The sequence below is a fragment of the Medicago sativa genome, chromosome 5 (assembly GCF_051527215.1).
Source record: "Medicago sativa cultivar Bolivia chromosome 5, Bolivia_mono, whole genome shotgun sequence".
NCBI classification, from domain to species: Eukaryota; Viridiplantae; Streptophyta; class Magnoliopsida; order Fabales; family Fabaceae; genus Medicago; species Medicago sativa.
This window is the reverse complement of record NC_140753.1, coordinates 79729215-79743205: the sequence shown is the minus strand read 5'-3', so window position 1 is coordinate 79743205 and position 13991 is coordinate 79729215. Positions and strand designations below refer to the sequence as shown.

Genomic DNA, 13991 nt, shown 5'->3' with positions numbered 1-13991 from the left:
ACTCAATTTCGATTTTTAGATGGAACAATTATTGTACAAACTTTATTTACCTCCTAATAACTCTAAATTGTTAGGTTCCCTTCCCCTAAAAAACAACGGGTTAACACAATTTTATTTTATTTTTTATAGAATGATATGTACCCAAAAAATTATAGAACGACCCAATAGCAAAAATATTAAAATTTAGTAGGATTTAAGAAATTATTCTAATAAGTGGATAATTAGAAAAGTGATAAATTATATACATTTTAACGAAGTAATCTAAATAATTAATGACATAAAAATATCTCTTTGTTATTATGTGGAAAAATATTAAAAAAATATATTTTGGTATATAAAATATTATACGGTTCATAACTTGAAAAATAGGGTTTTCTAAAAATAGTGTTCGTAGAAAAAAGAAGTTAAATATATTCTCATTCATAGAAAGTTGAGATTGAACCATTGTCGTATTATAGTTTTAGTATTGGTATAGTGATGAAAAAAGATCCTGAACGAGAAGATAAGGTTGTTTAGGGTTACATGTGAAGAGAAAGTTCTAAACATATTTTAATTTTTAAATTATGATTTGAACACATTCTATCTTATTTAAACACATTGTGATTTAAAAATAGAGTTTGTTAAAAAAAGAAGTTACGAGGGAGATAAAGTTTTAAACATGTTTTAATTTTTAAAATATGAATTGAACACATCGTATCTGATTAACATGTTTATTCATTATAAATTTGACTTTTTGATACATATCCATTTGATTTTTTTTTACCTATTGTACCAAAATATTAAGTTATATAAGTGCACACTAATAAAACCCGTGCAACGCACGGGTTATATACCTAGTGTGCTATTATTCTATACTTCTACGATATTTTATTTTGTTTTGGTGTCTAAGGAGTATTTGATTTATTTTCAAATGTAGGCTAAAAAAAAATATTTATTTGGTAGTGGAAAGCGGAAAAAAAATGAAATGAAGAGTTAATAAACTCACAACAATGAGCTAACAAATTTTATGATGTATCATGTAAGGGGCCATTTTTTCATATTATGTCTAAGACCCCTAAACCTCTAGGAACGACTCTGCTCTTACTTACTTAGTCGTTGGAGTAGGTATATGAGTTACATGAGAATTGCCAACATCATATACCTACTTCAACGATTAAGTAAGTAAGAGGCGTGAGTACTTTTACCCAGATCCTAATTGGACATCTTTATTCGATAAAAGTCATGGGAAAATCTTGAGTTATTTGGGTGGGGTGACCAAAATCCATAGAATATGAGGAATGATATTTGTATAACTAGTTTTAGACAACTTTCGTGACAACCATCTTTCCTCTTTTTTTATTGGACAAAAACAATAGAGAGAAAGAAGAAGAGAGAGAATAAACATGTGAGTATGAGATAGATGTGAGTATAAGATAGAGGCTTGTTCCAAAACTTATCCAAAAATGGTTGTACAAATATCATTTCTCTAGAATATATAAGCATGATGTTTTCAAATAATCTCACTAAGGCTGGAAGACCCGAATCGCTACCTCCTATTGTCAAAAAACATATGTTAACCACTTTAACAATAGTATGGCTATTAAAAAAAATGTTTTAACTAAAAACATTGTTACAAGTTGTGAATGAAGTAGACTGTCATTTCTAAAAATTTATTTACCATGGTATGAACACTTGATTTGAAAGTCTTGTTGTATTCGCAAACAACACACCTAGCAATTTTGTCAAAAAAAAAAAAAAAAAAAACACCTAGCAATTTTTTAATTGAAAGTCTTTATAACAAGCCTAACAAAATAGATGCCGTGACCCTACCATTTTGATTTTTAAGGGACTTCGACTTACATTTTCAACTATTCAAAAAATGTTGGTTTGGATTTATCTTTAATCGTCAATAATACCGTACCAATAGATCTTAGACCACCCACAATGAGCCTATTGAAAGCAAGATTAAACATTTTGAACCATTGGAGTGGGGTTATTGAAGATGAGGTGGAGGAAAGAGGTGATGAAAACATTCAATAAGTTGAATCTCTGCACCGAAAGCCACGCGGCGCGTTTTCATTTGTGACAAAGGGCGCGTGTGATGCACGCGCCGACAGGGGCGCGTGTGGAGACAGAGGGCGCAGAGAGAGATTTTTTTTTGAATATGCAGGGACACGTGGCTTGCTACGATTGGCTGCTTTGATTTTTTTATCTTCTTAATATTTTGGACTCAATTATTTCATTGCAAATAATTTTTTTTATTTTATTTTTTTTACCAAAATTTCGTGATTTTTTTTTCTCTATAAATAGAGACTTGGATCATTTGATTTCGACACAGAAAAAAAAAATCAAGTTTTTCACTCTCTTAATCATATTATTAGTCTTTCTTTTGAAGTTTTAGTCTTTGATTAGTGAAATAGATCCCAATAACAATCAATTCAACACCCAAAATTCTTCTGATTACCCATTTAACTACCAAAATCCCAATAATTATCAACACCCAAATAAATATTGTTTTAAAAAAAATTAATTGTATTATTTTAATTTAATTATAATCGATAATTATAATTTTATGTAATTATAAAAACAAAAATTAAATAAGAATAAAAAATAAAAAGTGGTGGGGTAGGGTGTTGAATTAAAACCATTGGAGAGGTAAAAATTGAATGAGTGTTGAATTAAGAGAGAGAAAGTGATGTGGAGTGTTGGAAATTGAAAAAGTGGGTGTTGAAGGTTATTGAATATAATTTGCCATTGTACATGGTCTTAGTAGAGACATTATAAGTCAAGTCTTTCCAAGACACATACATAATATCCATCCAAGTACTACTTAATCAGTTCAAATCAATCTAACAAAAAATAAGTGGATATGTCGTCTGATCCGAATAATCAATCCTAAGTTAGTCTTTTATAAAAGCAAACTTAAAAGTGAAAATAAATATAACACGGTTGCTTAAATTATCAAAGTGAAAATTAAATAACTTTCTTACAATTATTGCTAGACCCAAAGCTAGACAAAGATTTTCTTATATAAAAAAAGTTTAAATATATTAACTTTTCGTTTTAGTTCCTCTAAAATTTTCCTTCATCTTTTAGTCCCTATAAAATTTTCAATCACTACTTTTTGTCCCTATTTATAAGTTAATTTTTGTACTTTTTAATGAAATTATGCAGAAATGTGTAGAATATTGTAAAAAAATTCCTAAAAAAAATTATTATTTTTTAAAAAAAACAGAAATTAAATATGAAATTTTAACCGTAAAAAATATAAAAATTCATGTTTTGTTAAAAAATTCTAATTATTTTTGGGTGAGATTCTTATAATATTATGAATTTTTCTGAAAATTTTTATTCAAAAATATAAATTCTACATATGAGTTTACTTTAAAGGAGGGACCAAAAGTGAAGATGAAATTTTTTTAAGGACTAAAAGCTGAATTTTTTTTTAGAGGGATTAAAACAAAAAGTTGACATATTTATAAGGACCAAAAACATATTTAACCCTAAAAAAATTAGGGTTAATTATGTTTCTAGTCCCTATAAAATAGAGACCTTGTAAGTTTAGTCCCTACTTAATTTTAATAGCATTTTTAGTCCCTAATTTTGTTTTTCTGCACTGAGTATTAGTCCCTACTCAATTCAAATTTGTTTAATTTATGCTTAAACTCTTAAATTTTTGAACAATTTTTTGCAGACATGTTTAGAACATTACTAAAAGTTCGTCCGCAAAAAATTATCGCAAAATTTGATTTCTACATCCAAATTTTATTACTTTTTATCTTTAACTTTTGTCGTTTTAAAAAATTCATATTTAATTCATTTCATGTCAGAAAATTCTAAATTTTAGTAAACGAACCTTTCATAGTGTTCTAATCTTGTCTCAAAAAAATCGTTCAAAAATTTAAGAGTTTAAGGATAATTAATCAAACTTTGTTTTAGCAGGGACTAAAATTATAAGTAAATTTTTTTTTATAGGGACTAAAAATGCTATTAAAATTAAGTAGGGACTAAACTTACAAGGTCGCTATTTTATAGGGACTAGAAACATAATTAATCCAAAAAACTACATAAAGTCTAAGTGGTACGGTCTTTTTTATGTCTCTGCCTAGATCTAGTGGTACGGTTTTATTGTTGTTGTCGATGAAAGATAAAGCCAAGTCCACACTTTTCAACAGTTGAAAACGTGGGTAACCTCCCTTAAAAATCAAATTGGTAGGGTCAGGGCATTTATTTCGTGTTCATCTTGTTATAAAGACTTGGAGTCAATTAAGAAATTTTTAGGTGTCTTGTTTGTGAATACAACAAGTCAACTCATTAACAAGTCAAGTGAATGTGTTCTAGAGGCACAAATAGATAAGTTTGGAGATCAAATCAAAATCGTGGGACGAACATCAAATCACGATACAGTTGTCATCAAATTAAGCTGTCCAATTACGATTTAAAGTCCTAGAAACCCTAATCTTTCTTCTACAAAAACTAACTTATGGCTCAAGTTCAATTGCATTATTCTAAACTCTAAAAAAAATTCGCTCACGACGATTAGTTACTTGATCATTAGTGATGTAAGAGGGTTTCTTTAGCATTTTATTATTTTTTTTGTTTTCTATTTTGAATTTTCGGCCTATTATGATTTTGTTATTTCCCTATTTAAGCTTAGTTGTAGCCTAAGATGCAACCTTTATTTATTCAATAATATTTCAGAGAGTTTTCTCAATTTTTGGTGGATTCCAGAACCTTATTTTCACAAGTTTGTCGCTTGCAAACTTGCTCGTTAGCGTTTGCTAGTCCCACTTCCTACTACGTTAGTTGGCATCAGAGCAAATTTCTCCTGTTCTTTTCGTAACGTGATCATCCATGGGAGATCAACTGGTGTCGAGGGCAGAGTTTGTCGACATAACCACGACTCTTACCACGGCCATCAATGCTTTGACTGTGTTAATAACACAACTGAATAACAAAGCCAGCAACAACAACACAAACAGCCAGAACAGAGGTGGTTGACCAATTAGGGTTCCACGTGGAGGAAACAATCATATTATCAAGGATTCGAGTTCTTCAATGTGGAGAAGACTGATGCATTGCTTGAACTTTTAGATCAAGTCGAGGATGTAATTGGGGTTGCTATTGATACAATTTGTGATAAAACCGCTCATTCCTTGGAATTGCTGATGAACTCCCTGTCAGAGCCAACCATCTAATTGAAGGACTAAATCACATATGTGTCAGAGCCAACCATCTAATTGAAGGACTAAATCACATATGTTAGTGTGTTCTCGGAAGATATTTTCAATTCCAATACTAATCACTTGAGAACATCTCATTCTAAGTTCCTCTATCATTGGGATCATTATTATGGTACACCATTATTTTGAACTAATTATATAGTTCGACAACAATTTCATATAAACAGAAGTACCAAAACTTTTGGGCTGCGCAACTAGTAGCACAAGGTGGTCCAATATCCTAATTGGCGAAGTCGAAGATATGAAACTTGTGCAGTGAATCCGAGTGCCCAGTCATGCTTCCTCACTATTCCCTAGCATCCCTATTTTCACGGTTGGTATTAATAACTTCTTCTTTGCATTTCACTCACATTGGAGGAGACTGATGTAGGAGGATTTCATATTTCATTATTTCAGCCCAATTTTATTATTTTCTGTTTTTCTATTTTGGATTTTCAGTCCATTAGGGTTTTGTTATTTCCGTATGTAAGCTTAATAGTTGTAGCCTAAGAGACAACTTTTATCCATTTAATAATATTTCATTGAGTTTTCTCAATTTCGGGTGGATTTTGCAACCCTATTTTCACAAATTTGTCGCTTACAAACTTGTTCGTTCTCAATTTAGGTTTAGCGCTTGTCATACGACGTTAATCAGTCTTTGCACGTACATCAATTTAGGTTTGTTCGTTTTATTACGTGTATTTTTATTAGTGAGATGTGACATTAATCATCTTTAAAAATGCGAGATTTACTTTGTTCCGTTAGAAAGAGAGAAAAAAAAACACAATTTTTATTCTTTTAATTCTTGCAAAACTTAATGTGTAAAGATTTAATTAAATATTTTTTTTTCAAGATTTAGGTAGCTAAAGAATCCCTAGAAAACAAATTGAGATCTACATTATTCTCTAAGATCAGAATGGTCTTCAATCAAATTTTTTCCACTTGATTTTCTAGTATAACTGTATAACAATATTTTAAATATTGATCAATAAACTTCAATGTTTAAAGAATAAAATTGATCCAAGAAATCAAAGTACATACAAAAGATATATTTAATGATATAGTAATTGCAAGGAGGTATAAATCTGAGATCCTGTTTAGTTTTTCTTTTTATATTAAAAGAATCAAAGTTTGAATAAGTAAATTGTTTTTCCTCACAAAACAAGTCCACTTTGCATTTTGCAATATTTCAAGTGACATATTTAGGTCCAACTTTTGTGTACATAGCAAATTAGAATGTTTCTGTTACGCGATGCTATCTTCCTTGCTGGCTGCTGCTATAAAAGCAATCATGTAGAAAAGATAAACATTTAATTCCTATAAGCAAAAATGAAAATTCTAGGTGTTCTGGAATTTGAGAAAGTTATGGTCAGATTATACTAATAATAGGATTATACTAATAATAAATTAATTTACAAGCACAAGTAATTTTTGATTCTGATCATAATCAAAATAACACATTCTCAGCTCTTGAATCATAATAGAAAGTAGCTTTCATCTTTTTGATAAAATCCTCACATTTCTTGTTTAATTCTTCTATTTCATCTTCATCATTTACCATAAGAGCATTTCCTTCTTCTTCTTCTACTTCTTCTTCTTCTTCAACTTTTTCTGCTTCAATAACCACATTTTCTGGTTCCACTATCATCAAACTCTTTTCTTCCACTTTTTCTTTTTCTTGGGATTCACTTTCCATTACGTTATGACCACCATTTGGTTCTGTGATCTCTGATTCTGATATGTAAAATTCGAACCGGTCACTCTTCTCACTGTCGAGGACATGTTCAATGTTTTCATGAGTGGTTGATGAAGAGGGATTGATTAAACTTGAATATAATGCTATAAAAGCAAGAATGATATTGCAAAGAAGGAACATGTAACTCTTGTCAATGGTGAAGTAGCTGCTAGAGAATTGCACAAGGAATGGCTTAAAGGACTGAGAGAGTAAAGAACACAGAACAGAGAAAAAGAGAACATAAACAGCTTGAAACATCTTGAAAGAATACAATGTCTTATGTTGTTTGAACCTTAAACCTTGAATATGCTATGACATGTCTTGCTGCTATATATATATATATATATATATATATATATATATGGTGAAAGGTATGTATGAAAAAGAATGTGTGGGAACATGGAAAATGTCTCTCACAATTTTAATGACTTTGGTTGAGTGAAAAGGATGGGCCTGAAGAAATTACTTGGAAAATATCCCATCAGTCAACTGGATTTTTTTAGGTAGTTATATAAGGGTTAAATATATTTTAACAAAACTACACAATTCGTTATTTAACTTAATTTTAAATAACACTTTCGTTTTTTATCTTTTTTTTGTCTCAATTTAGTCTTTTATGTTATAAAATGACAATATCTTATAATTTTTCATGAGTATTTAACTTTTAATAGGACATTATTAAAGGTACATATTTCTGCATAATTTCATTAAGAAAATACAAAGGCTATTACACACGAATTGACTTTAAAATAGGGAGCAAAAGTGGTGATTGAAAATATTTAAAGAGACTAAAACGAAAAGTTGATATATTTATAGAGACCAAAAACATATTTAACATAATATATATTACTCCCTCTCTCTTAAAATAAATGGCTTAATTGACTCTTTCACACGTGTCAATGTATATTTTTGGCAATTAGTAGAATGATGTAGTAATAACTAATTGCCAAATATGTAGAATGATGTAGTAAATATGTAGTAATAACTAATTGTTAAGATTCTATGAGAGTAAATATGATGTAGTAATAAATATGTAGTAAATATAGAAATATGTAGTAATAACCTTCCAAATATGTAGAATGATGTAGTAAATATGTAGTAAATATAGAAATAGAAATGAACTCAAAAAATAGTTAATGGCAACCTTTCCGGCACTCACAAAAAGTCAGTTGTCTAATTTGCAAATCCTTTACATTTTGTTTTTAGGTTTCTAATGCATTGACTAAATTATCATCGACGACTATTAGTTATTTTCTCATGTTTTAAATATTCTTCATAACAGATATACATGTGTCTTCAGAACAAATTAAAACAAACTAACTACAACAAACATGTTTTGTGTTTGGAAACAAAAAAACATTTAAAGTGTCTCGTTATCTAAACATTGGGAATCCCTAAAAAAAACCTTGGGAAGTATCTCACTATAGTGATCCTTCTTATTTTAATCAACCCATGTTTTCCTACAAACGCAACATCTAACAATTGTTAATAGTTCATGCATCTACGTGATGTTTTTGTTCGCTGCATACAACAACAAGCGTTCCAATATCATTCACCGGAAATCCAGAATGTATGTTTTAGTAGCAAAAACAAATACAGGACATCAAATGAACATCTCCCACATTTCGCAAAACATGATGCAACAAGGAAATGTAACTCAGCATATAATGTTCACATTAGCAACTGCTGATAGTTAGCACCATAGGTACTTCCAAGTTACGATACTTAAACGCACACTAATACAAGTCAGCATACAATGTTTCAAATGTACCTCATCAAAATGCACCAGTTAAAACAAAATATGGAACCTTTCTGTTTTGTTGTATAGAAAGAACCCAAGATTACCAAATCTAATCATGTGGATTCAATCTCTCTCTCTCTCTCTCTCTCTCTCCCTCAGGTATATTTACGCGCATACCTTGGTTTTCTCAGACCTGTAAATTTAATCGCAATCATCAATTTTCACGATATTGGAACAATTGTGTGGAGCTTCTGGAAAAGCTGCAACATGCGTGTATATGACAAAATACAACTGAAACATGTAAATCAATTCTTGAGCGCGCAAAGCAGCTGCTTATTGGTTGGAGATCAGCGAACAACAACAAGCAGCAGAGTGGGGTGACTGGAAATGGAGTTGGTACGCATACATATGAACATATGTTAGCTGTCAGAGATGGTACCATGTTGTCAGTACAACCCCAATGGAAAAAACCTGCGTTAGGAAGGCTGAAGTATTATGTAGATGCGTCATTTTCGGATGCATTAAATTGTGTTGGTCATGGCTTGTGTATTCCGGATGATACGTGGTACTTTGTCATGGCTATGACGATGTGGTCGAATCGTGCGTGCTCGTCGGATATTGGTGAAGCGTTGGGGATTTCACATGCTATTCATTGGGTGCGTGATCTACAACTTACAAATGAGGACTTCGAATTGAATGCAAAGAAGGTTGCAGATCATTATAATAGAGGAAGCAATGACATCTCCGAGTTTGAAGCATTTATCGATGAGTCATCATGAGTGTAGGAGATGTTCTAACTCTTTTTTTGAAAACTTTAAGGTTGAGTTTAGTTGGAGATAAGCGAATGAGGTCGCTCATACTCATGCACGAGAGACCACTTGCTTAACTAGTCCCCATGTTTTTAACGATATAACGCCTTATATTTAAACTTTGATTTCTAATGAAAAGCTACAAACTATTTTCCTTTAAAAAAAAACGTACTGATATTTTGTAAATATTTTAGTTAGGTATTAAAAGACGAACCCACTTCTGCAGCATTGGAATATCTGTATAAAATATTAATTTATTGACTGATATTCCACGTGCTAACCATTTTTCCGATTAATATTTCCACAACTCGTCATTATTACTATTAATAGGATATTTATTTATATTCATTTTATATATTTTCACAATGAGTTCAGATTATTATGGCTTGGTCAAAGGCATGTGCCTTCATTTTTGTTATAGGTCTAGTCGAAGGCATGAGCTCCTATTAATTTGGTCAAAGGCTGAGTTCCTATTATCATGGCTCATCCCTTGCTTGCCATATATAAATATATTGAGCTAACCATAACTCAGTCATGAAAAAACATACACACATACATACTATCTAACTTGCATTTTTCTGAGTACAAAAAAAATATTTTCTCACCTCCAAATACAAAAATTCCTAAACGTACATTTTATGCATTCATTCATATTCAAGTTGTTCTATCACCTACAGTATGATTCATACCGGAGAAGGATATGTTGCATCCTGAAAATTCGCACTTAAAACGGATAAATCCTTATGTCACGTCTCATGTATGTTTAACTGGTTGTTATATTGCAGGTTTGGTCTGAATTGATTTAATATTGACCAAGCAACATGGCGGCCAAATTCAATAAGTTTCTTGTGCTCTATATTATTTTATTACGAGTCATATTTATTTGTAACTTTACATGCCTAAGTTTCTTGTGCTCTATTTTATTCTATTACGAGTCCTATCGATTTAATACATTCTAATCTTATACCTGCCTTTTTAGTTTCCTGAAAGGAAATAGCACCTTCTACCGTGGAAACATCACAACACCTATAGCATAACAATACATGTGAAAACTTTTCTATTCTATCTTACTAGTTGTCAAATATTTACTTATGTTATTTGAATTAATGGTTGGAGAACTGACGGGAAACTTGGAACTGAGTCAGAAGATGTTCAATTCAACAGTCATCGCAATATTGGAGTTACCCTTTTTTGTCTTGATTGTATAAGACAAAAGATGGTAATTCCAATGTAGAGATGACCATTGAATTTAACTCATTCCGATTTACTTCCAAGTTCCGTGTCAATTCCCCAGCCATCAATTCCAATAATGTAAGTTAATAGTTGTCAACCAACATGAAAATAGAATCATGCTGAATCAGTTGATGGAAAAGTTTTCACATATCTTGCCATGATCATCCCAAAGGAAAACAAAATATCCAAACTTAGGAAATATTTACCAAACATTCATTTTGAGATTCACCAAACATTCATTTTGATATTCATTAATTCATACGACTAGACATTGTCCATTTCTGAATATCCTGATATAATGAGATAGAATGTTGGATCAAGACTTCCTTCAGCAAAAAGGAATCAAATCTTGTCAAGGGCTCAATGGACTTCTAATTGCATAATCATTCTATTATAAGGTTCTAATCGGATTATGATCAAGAGGTGATGTTTTAGTTTTGAAAAATATCAAAATCTTCATTGAAAAGTACCTACATTAGTGAAATTGTAAATTGAGTAAAAATTAGTTGCAATTGTCAAGGTTTCAAATAAAGTTACTGTCAAAAATAAAAGGTTTCGAATAAAGTTCTACGACTGGGATCTAGGCCGCAACACAATGGTTATTTTTGCTGTCCAAACTGAAATGCAACCACAATTAAGGCCGCATTTAATCGCAGTTGATACGAGTACCACAAACCTATTTAAAACCCAATTAGTTACTCTTGTGAGTTGACTTCAAAATGTCTTCCATCTCAAAGGCTCAAACATGAAGTACAAAAACTCGTAAACTTTTGAGAAAATCATAACCATGAGGAAGTTTGCAAATAGTTAGATGAACATGCATCCACAAACTATTTTAATATGAGAAAGTCTTTATGTAGCAATACTTGTAAAGAATCATGTAGAAAAGATAAATATTTAATTCCTACAATCCAAAATGAGAAAGTTAAAGTCAAGTAATACTAATTAACAAGCACAAGTGATTTCTGATTCTGATTTCTGATCATAATCAAAATAAAACTTATTCTCTGCTCTTGAATCAGAACAGAAAGCAGCTTTCATTTTTTTGATAAAATCCTCACATTTTTTGTTTAGTTTCTCAGTCTCATCTTCATCAATAATCACACTTTCTTGTTCCACTATCACCAAACTCTTCACTTCTTCATTTTCTTCTGCTTGGGATTCACTTTCTATAAGGTTATCACCATCAATTGATTCTGTAATCTCTGATTCTGATATGTAAAATTCGAACCGGAAACTCTTCTCACTGTCAAGAACATGTTGAATGTTTTCATAAGTGGTTAATGAAGAGGTGTTGACTATAGTAGAATACAATGCTATAAAAGCAAGAAGTGTATTGCACAGAAGAAACATGTAAGTCTTTTCAATGATGTTGCTAAAGAATTGCATAAGGAATGGCTTCAAGGACTGATAGAGTAAAGGAAGTAAAGAAAAGAGAACACAGAACAGAGAAAAGGAGAGTAGAAACTTGAGAATGTGAGATTGAAACAGGTTGAAAGAATCCATGTCTTATGTTTTTTGAACCTCAAACCTTGAAAATGCTATGAAATGTCTTGCTGTTATATATGGTGAAAGGGTAGGTATGAAAAGGAACGTGTGGGCCCATAGAAATTACATGGAAAATGTCTCTCACAATTTTAATGACTTTGATTGGGTGAAAAGGAACATGTGGGCCCGAAGAAATTACTTGGAAAATGTCCCATGTCAGTCAACTGGATTTTTCTAAGTAGTTAAATATATTTTGTTTGGGGAACTTGAATTTCCTAAAACAAAAGCACTAATTTTATTATTACGTTTTTCTTTCATATGATCAAATCCCCTTCACTTTTCTTTGGGGAACAAATTCCCTTCAGTTGATGTCCTTCAATTTTTATTTTTTTTATCAAGTAGTCATATTTGATTGTCTTCTAACAAATTTAAACTCAAAATTTTACTGGGATGACATACATGAAACGATACTATAAATAATAGCACTAAAATTCATGCCTTGAGCATTCGAGAAAATTGCGTTCACTAAACTTCGAGGATCACTCTCAAACACAACTCGGTCAAAACCTTTATTGGATGCAAGATTCAACGCCTCTAATAATGCGGCTTCACCTTCAATGGAAGAGACTTTGGCAAATTTCCAGGACAGTATGGCAAATAAACTGTCGCTGATAATTCCGGAACAACTTGCAGCAGTTGTTATTCCTTCAAACTATGATGAATTTCTAAACTTGCTATAAAGTATACAACCACAGTTGTGGTGAGAAGGGCAATGCTCCACCAAGTGATGTGGTTGCAAATTATTTCCATGTAAACCTAACTGCCAGTGGCACACCTCTCCTCAATTATTTTCAGGCCATCTGCAGGCAATAACATCATAAGACATTGTAGAATCAAATTCTAGTCTAGTTAAAAGGAGAATGTCAGATCCAAAATTATCATTTGTTACTAGCATGTAATTATTTATTTAGTGTCTCTTTTAGGGACAGTAGAATAGTTAATTTTGCTTCAAAAATTAATTGATGTTTCCATTAAAAATTAGTACCATGTATTTTAGGAACCATGCTGCTGGAAACTTCACAATAAAGATTGATGTTTCCATTAAAAATCAGTGTCATGTTTCCACTACAGCATTAGGACATTCATGGGATCAAGAAACAAGAGTAAAAAACAACAAAAATCAAGGAGAGACGTATATCAGTACAACACACTCAAAAGCTGATCCGGACTTACACAGACCGAATGATCTCTGCTCTTTGATCGCTGAATGTAATTTGTGTTGAATGACCTCGAATTCCACGTGAAGATTTCTATCCTTCACAAGAGTGACCTCAAAAACAGTTAATGGCAACCTTTCAGGCACTCACAAAAAGTCTGTTGTCTGATTTTCAAACCCTTTATCTTTTGTTTTTAGGTTTCTAATGCATTGACTAAATTGCCATCATTGACTATTAGTTATTATCCTATGTTTTAAATATTCTTCATAACAGAAATACAAGTTTCTTGAGAACAAATTAAAACAAACCAACTAAACCAAACATGTTTTGTCTTTGGAAACAAAAAACATTTAAAGTGTCTCGTGATCTAAACATTGGGAAGTATCTCACTATAGTGATCCTTCTTATTTTAATCCACCCATGTTTTCCTACAAACGCAAGATCTAACAATTGTTAATAGTTCATGCATCTACGTGATATTTTTGTTCGCTGCGTATAACAACACTTGTTCCAATATCATTCACCGGAATATAAGATAGGGAAGTATAAAGTTTGAGCAATATAGTT

At 31.3% G+C, this 13991-nt stretch overlaps 1 long non-coding RNA gene and 2 pseudogenes across 1 annotated transcript; all 3 read right to left on the bottom strand.

The window, feature by feature from the left end:
• Positions 1-6575: 6575 nt before the first annotated feature.
• LOC146925508 (uncharacterized) lies at positions 6576-7236 on the bottom strand (annotated as a pseudogene).
• Positions 7237-11169: 3933 nt separating this feature from the next.
• LOC146925507 (uncharacterized) lies at positions 11170-12276 on the bottom strand (annotated as a pseudogene).
• Positions 12277-12663: 387 nt separating this feature from the next.
• On the bottom strand, positions 12664-13677 carry LOC146925506 (uncharacterized). The gene is made up of 2 exons (XR_015010538.1): positions 13441-13677; positions 12664-13067 (listed from the first exon to the last, which is right to left on the bottom strand). It is a non-coding gene; the product is annotated as an uncharacterized LOC146925506 (long non-coding RNA).
• Positions 13678-13991: the final 314 nt, after the last annotated feature.